The 6,521-nt window shown below is 46.0% G+C and overlaps 1 long non-coding RNA gene across 2 annotated transcripts in view; it reads right to left on the bottom strand.

The window, feature by feature from the left end:
* LOC137324556 (uncharacterized) overlaps positions 1 to 6,521 on the bottom strand; it is a 262,292-nt gene that overhangs the window by 79,019 nt on the left and 176,752 nt on the right. The gene's annotated exons all lie outside the window — the stretch shown is intronic.

Here is a 6,521-nt window from a genome sequence, read left to right as displayed (position 1 = left end):
ATAACCTAACCATTAAATTACACAGGATTAAAATAAGATGTTTTGATGTGTAACAAAATGTTTGGGATGCATAAATAAACTGCTGGACAGGAAGTTCATGCTAATATCCAATATCAAGTCATGGCAGCAGCAGCAGCAGCAACAACAACAACAACAGCAACAACGTGCATTTATTTAGTGCCTTTAATGTAGAAAATTATCCCAAGGCACTTCACAGAAACACAATCAGTCAAAAATCGACTCTGAGCCAAAGAAGTAGACATTAGGTGAGGTGGCCAAAAGACGTAGGTTTTAAGAAGGGTTTTAAAGGAGGAGAGGGAGGTGGAGAGGGGGAGGGGTACAGGGAGGGAATTCCATAGCATATGGCCTAGATGACTGAAGGCACAGCCGTCAATGGTGGAGTGAAGATCGTGGGGGATGCACAAGAAGCTAGTGTTGGAGAAACACAGAGTTCTGGGGGGTTTGTAGGGCTGTAGAAGGTTAAAGAGCTAGGGAGGGGTGAGACCATGAAGGGATGTAAAAGCAAGGATGAGATTTTTAAAATCAGCAAACATAGGGGTGATGTGTGAATGAGATTTAGTGCAGAATAGGATATCGGTCACAGAGTTTTGGATGAGCTGAAGTTCATGGAGGGTGGAGGATGGGATGCTAGCTAGGAGAGCATTGGAATAGTCAAATCTGGAGGTGGCAAAGGCATGGATGAGGATTTCAGCAGCAAACGGGCTGAGGCAGGGCAGAGGCGGGTGATATTACAGAGGTGGATGAAGGTAGTCCTTGTGATGAAAAGGATATGGGATTGGAAGCTCAGCTCAGAGTCAAATAGAATGGCAAAATAACCAACAATCTGGTTCAACCTGAGACAATGGCCGGTGCAAGGGATGCAATTGGTGGCGAGGGTACAGAATTTGTGTTGGGGGCTGAGGATGATGGCTTTGCTCTTCCCAATATTTAGCTGGAGGAAACTGTGGCTCATTCAGGACTGGATGTCAGACAAGTAGTCTGACAACATGAAGGCAATGGAGGGGTTAAGAGAGGTGGTGGAGAGGTATAGTTGCATGACATGAGCACACGTGTGGAACCTGACCCCATGAGTTCAGATGATGTTGCCAACAGGAAGCTTGAAGATGAGGAAGAGGAGGAGGCCAAGAATAGATCCTTCAGGGACTTCAGAGTTAACAGTGCGGGGCCATAAAAAGAAGCCATTGCTGGAAGTGCTCTGGCTACAATTGGATAGATAAAGTGGAACCAAGCAAAGACAGTCCCATTGAGCTGGACAATGAAGAGGCATTGGAGAAGGATGGTGTTGTTGACTGTGTCAAAAGCTGCAGAGAGGTTGAGAAGGACAAGGAGGGAAGGTGGTCCATGGCCACAGTCACAGAGGATGTCACTTATGACTTTTTAGGGCTGTTTCAGTTGTGTGGCAGAAGCGGAAACCTGATTGGAGAGATTTGAACATGGAGTTGCATGATAGATTAGCACATATTTGGGAGGTAAAGAAGAAATATGATTATTAGAAGAAGTTTTTATTCCATGCAAGATCAGCATTTATCCTCCAAAATTCAATGTTTACATTAGTCAGTGTCTATCAGATTCATGAACAGCAGCATCACTATTTGCAAAAGGTGTAATAAATCTGTCCTTTTGCATCTGTAACCCATCGCTCACTGAGTTTAATATACCATTTCAATAACTGTAATGGTAACATGAGCAATAGCTAAGTTATCACTTGAAAATAATTATTAAATATTGCACTATAAATCATTCTTTATTCCAGGCATCTAATGACATAGAACTTCTTTTTAAAATGTTCCTGAGTAGTTTGTCCAGATTCAAGTTACGATCATTTTGAAGATTTATGCCACAATTTTCTCGTCATCTCTCATACCAGTAGGAGTAGGCCTCTGTTATTTTGCCAAAATTTCTATTATTTGTTAGTCTAGGCAGTTTCAGTAAGATTCTTGACCATGGGAAGGGGGAATCATAACCAAACCCAATCCCATTCTTGGCACCCGCATCAGTGCACTTCCCAGCAGTGTCACTCAACAGCAATCAGGAAAGGAAACCCTGGCTGATCCTCCCTCCCTCCTTTCCATGGGTATACTGAGGTCATTTATAGTATACCCACCACTGCCATAGCTGAGATCAGTTAATCCTGCACAGAGCAGGGATTAGATCAGTAAATCTGCAACTTTCTTTCTCTGTATGGCTAAGGATCAAACCACATTATACATTTTTGCACGTACCCACTTTGAGAAGTTTTAGCACCAAATTAAAAGTTAATTTGTTAATAGTTTTAGAAAGTGATATGAATAACGACATGGTTTATCATCGAAACATTTCTAGAATTCCAATTTGGTTTTAGAAATTATGGGTAAATTATTTTTACCAATGTTATTCAATGTAACATATTTATGAACTTTTATAGTTACAAATAGTGGCCCAGATTTTGCTGTCAAAATAACGGCGAGTTTAATGCACAGCCGTTATTAATGTGTAAACCGTCCAGTAACTTATGGCGAGGAAGAGATGCCCCGTTAATTGCAAATCTCCACAAGTTGCTGGACGATTGGCGCCGCAAACTGAGGCAAGGCAGTAGATTGACATGTTTTCTGTCAAGAAAAAGCAACCAAGAGGATCTATTCACAGAACAGAACATCTTGGATTGATGAAGATTTTGAAGATGCTAACAGAGAGATGTATGGACTGTGCCCTTAGCCCAGAAGGAGATCAGCCTAATTCCAAACAACGCATGAACAAAGTTGATGACTTCATTTGGACAGTCTAGGCTCAGCATTCCAAATAGCAGATCAGACATTGAGGAGACCAGCAACAGCCTGGCATAGCCATGCTCACAGAATCATACCTTTCAGCCAACGTCCCAGACTCTTCCATCACCATCCCTGGGTATGTCCTGTCCCACCGACAGGACAGACCCACCAGAGGTGGCGGTACAGTTATACAGTCAGGAGGAAGTGGCCCTGGGAGTCCTCAACATTGACTCTGGACCCCATAAAACCACATGGCATCAGGTCAAACATGGGCAAGGAAACCTCCTGCTGATTACTACCTACCGCCCTCCCTCAGCTGATGAATCAGTCCTCCTCCATCTTGAACACCACTTGGAGGAAGCACTGAGCGTAGCAAGGGCACAGAATGTACTCTGAGTGGGGGACTTCAATGTCCATCACCAGGAGTGGCTCGGTAGCACCACTACTGACCGAGCTGGCCAAGTCCTGAAGGACATAGCTGCTAGACTGGGCCTGTGGCAGGTGGTGAGCTAACCAACACGAGGGAAAAACTTACTTGACCTCGTCCTCACCAATCTACCTGTCGCAAATGCATCTGTCCATGACAATATTGGTAGGAGTGACCACCACACAGTCCTCGTGGAGACGAAGTCCCGTCTTCGCACTGAGGATACCATCCAACGTGTTGTGTGGCACGACCACCGTGCTAAATGGGATAGATTCAGGACAGATCTAGCAGCTCAAAACTGGGCATCCATGAGGTGCTGTGGGCCATCAGCAGCACCAGAAGCACAATCTGTAACCTCATGGCCCGGCATATTCCTCACTCTACCATTACCAACAAGCCAGGGGATCAACCCTGGTTCAATGAGGAGTGTAGAAGAGCATGCCAGGAGCAGCACAGGCGTACCTAAAAATGAGGTGCCAACCTGGTGAAGATACAACATGCATGCTAAACAGCGGAAGCAACATGCTATAGACAGAGCTAAGCGATTCCGCAACCAACGGATCAGATCAAAGATCTGCAGTCCTGCCACATCCAGTTGTGAATGGTGGTGGACAATTAAACAACTAACGAGAGGAGGAGGCTCTGTAAACATCCCCATCCTCAATGATGGCGGAATCCAGCACGTGAGTGCAAAAGACAAGGCTGAAGTGTTTGCAACCATCCTCAGCCAGAAGTGCCGAGTGGATGATCCATCTCGGCCTCCTCCTGATATCCCCACCATCACGGAAGCCAGTCTTCAGCCAATTCGATTCACTCCACATGATATCAAGAAATGGCTGAGTGCACTGGATAAAACAAGGCTATGGGCCCCGACAACATCCCGGCTGTAGTGCTGAAGACTTGTGCTCCAGAACTAGCTGCGCCTCTAGCCAAGCTGTTCCAGTACAGCTACAACACTGGCATCTACCCGACAATGTGGAAAATTGCCCAGGTATGTCCTGTCCACAAAAAGCAGGGCAAATCCAATTCGGCCAATTACCGTCCCATCAGTCTACTCTCAATCTTCAGCAAAGTGATGGAAGATGTCGTCGACAGTGCTATCAAGCGCCACTTACTCACCAATAACCTGCTCACCGATGCTTAGTTTGGGTTCCGCCTGGACTACTCGGCTCCAGACCTCATTACAGCCTTGGTCCAAACATGGACAAAAGAGCTGAATTACAGAGGTGAGGTGAGAGTGACTGCCCTTGACATCAAGGCAGCATTTGACCGAGTGTGGCACCAAGGAGCCCTAGTAAAACTGAAGTCAATGGGAATCAGGGGGAAAACTCTCCAGTGGCTGGAGTCATACCTAGCACCAAGGAAGATGGTAATGGTTGTTGGAGGCCAATCATCTCAGCCCTAGCACATTGCTGCAGGAGTTCCTCAGGGCAGTGTCCTAGGCCCAACCATCTTCAGCTGCTTCATCAATGACCTTCCCACCATCATAAGGTCAGAAATGGGGAGGTTCGCGGATGATTGCACAGTGTTCAGTTCCATTCGCAACCCCTCAAATAATGAAGCAGTCCAAGCCCGCGTGCAGCAAGACCTGGACAACATCCAGGCTTGGGCTCATAAGTGGCAAGTAACATTTGCGCCAGACAAGTGCCAGGCAATGACCATCTCCAACAAGAGAGAGTCTAACCACCTCCCCTTGACATTCAACGGCATTACCATCACCGAATCCCCCACTATCAACATCCTGGGGGTCACCATTGACCAGAAACTTAACTGGACCAGCCATATAAATTCTGTGGCTACGAGAGCAGGTCAGAGGCTGGGTATTCTGCAGCGAGTGACTCACCTCCTGACTCCCCAAAGCCTTTCCACTATCCACAAGGCACAAGTCAGGAGTGTGATGGAATACTCTCCACTTGCCTGGATGAGTGCAGCTCCAACAACACTCGAGAAGCTCGACACCATCGAGGACAGAGCAGCCCGCTTGTTTGGCACCCCATCCACCACCCTAAACATTCACTCCCTTCACCACCGGTGCACTGTGGCTGCAGTGCGTACGCACCTCCCAAATCCGCGACCTCTACCACCTAGAAGGACAAGAGCAGCAGGCACATGGGAACAACACCACCTGCACGTTCCCCTCCAAGTCACGCACCATCCCGACTTGGAAATATATCGCCGTTCCTTCATCGTCGCTGGGTCAAAATCCTGGAACTCCCTTCCTAACATCACTGTGGGAGAACCTTCACCACACGGATTGCAGCGGTTCAAGAAGGCGGCTCACCACCACCTTCTCAAGGGCAATTATGGATGGGCAATAAATGCTGGCCTCGCCAGCGATGCCCACATCCCATGAACGAATATAAAAAAAAGGGTCACCGACTAGAGATCAAAAACAGGAACCCTGGGAAGTTTCCTCTCTTCAACCGGGAAACACTGATACCAGTTGTAGCATGACTACTGCTACTCCAGTTGAGATCAGCTAACCCATCACAGGCCATCTGTATCGCTCAGTACCATTTACCTATTGAGCTATTGGAAAAGCCAGCCAATTGGACTTTTAAGTGTGTTTTTTTTACTTTATTTAAACTTATGGTATTATAATTTATGGAAATACAGGTCTAAGTGAAATCTATCCTGGCCTTGGATATAACAGATGCTATTTTTGCAATTAACAACACATTTTTATTAGCCCAATCATAAATGCTTTGATATTAATCATATCTTGTTGTAAATTATATTTTACATTAAAATGTGCTGTTAACTACATTATTACTAATGATAATAATAACCCGTGTCAGTAACATGGTTAACACCTAGAAACTAAAATCATTAACCCATCTCATATCTCCTGCTTAACATGAGAAACAGAGAATACATATTACGGACAGGTTGTTTATAGAAAATAAACCACTGGGTGGTACCTATAGGAAAGTGCCCCCGCCACCACTCCCCCGCCCCGTGACTGCTTCCACCCCTTTGCACCCAATTTCCAATTTCCAGAGCCACCGGATTTCCCATCTTTGCCCCCCTCCGATTGTACTCACAGTTCACCGATGAAAAGTAAATGAGTATTGGGTGTCAAAATGGCCTCTCGCCAAGGACATCAGGTGGGTTGAACTGCCTGCCCGATGTCTGCCCAAAGTAAAATTTGGCTCCTATATGTCAGAGAACGTTATGTTTAATCTGCACAGTGCTTTGGTCAGGCCGCACTTTGTCCAGGGAAGGAAACACTCAAGCTCTGGAGGCAGTACAGATAAGAGGCTCATCTCAGTGTCAGTAGAATGATCTATGAGGGAAGACTAAATAAGCTGGGGCTATTTAACCTT

This window comes from Heptranchias perlo, chromosome 8 (genome assembly GCF_035084215.1).
Source record: "Heptranchias perlo isolate sHepPer1 chromosome 8, sHepPer1.hap1, whole genome shotgun sequence".
Classification (NCBI taxonomy): domain Eukaryota; kingdom Metazoa; phylum Chordata; class Chondrichthyes; order Hexanchiformes; family Hexanchidae; genus Heptranchias; species Heptranchias perlo.
This window is presented reverse-complemented; position numbering and strand designations above follow the sequence as displayed.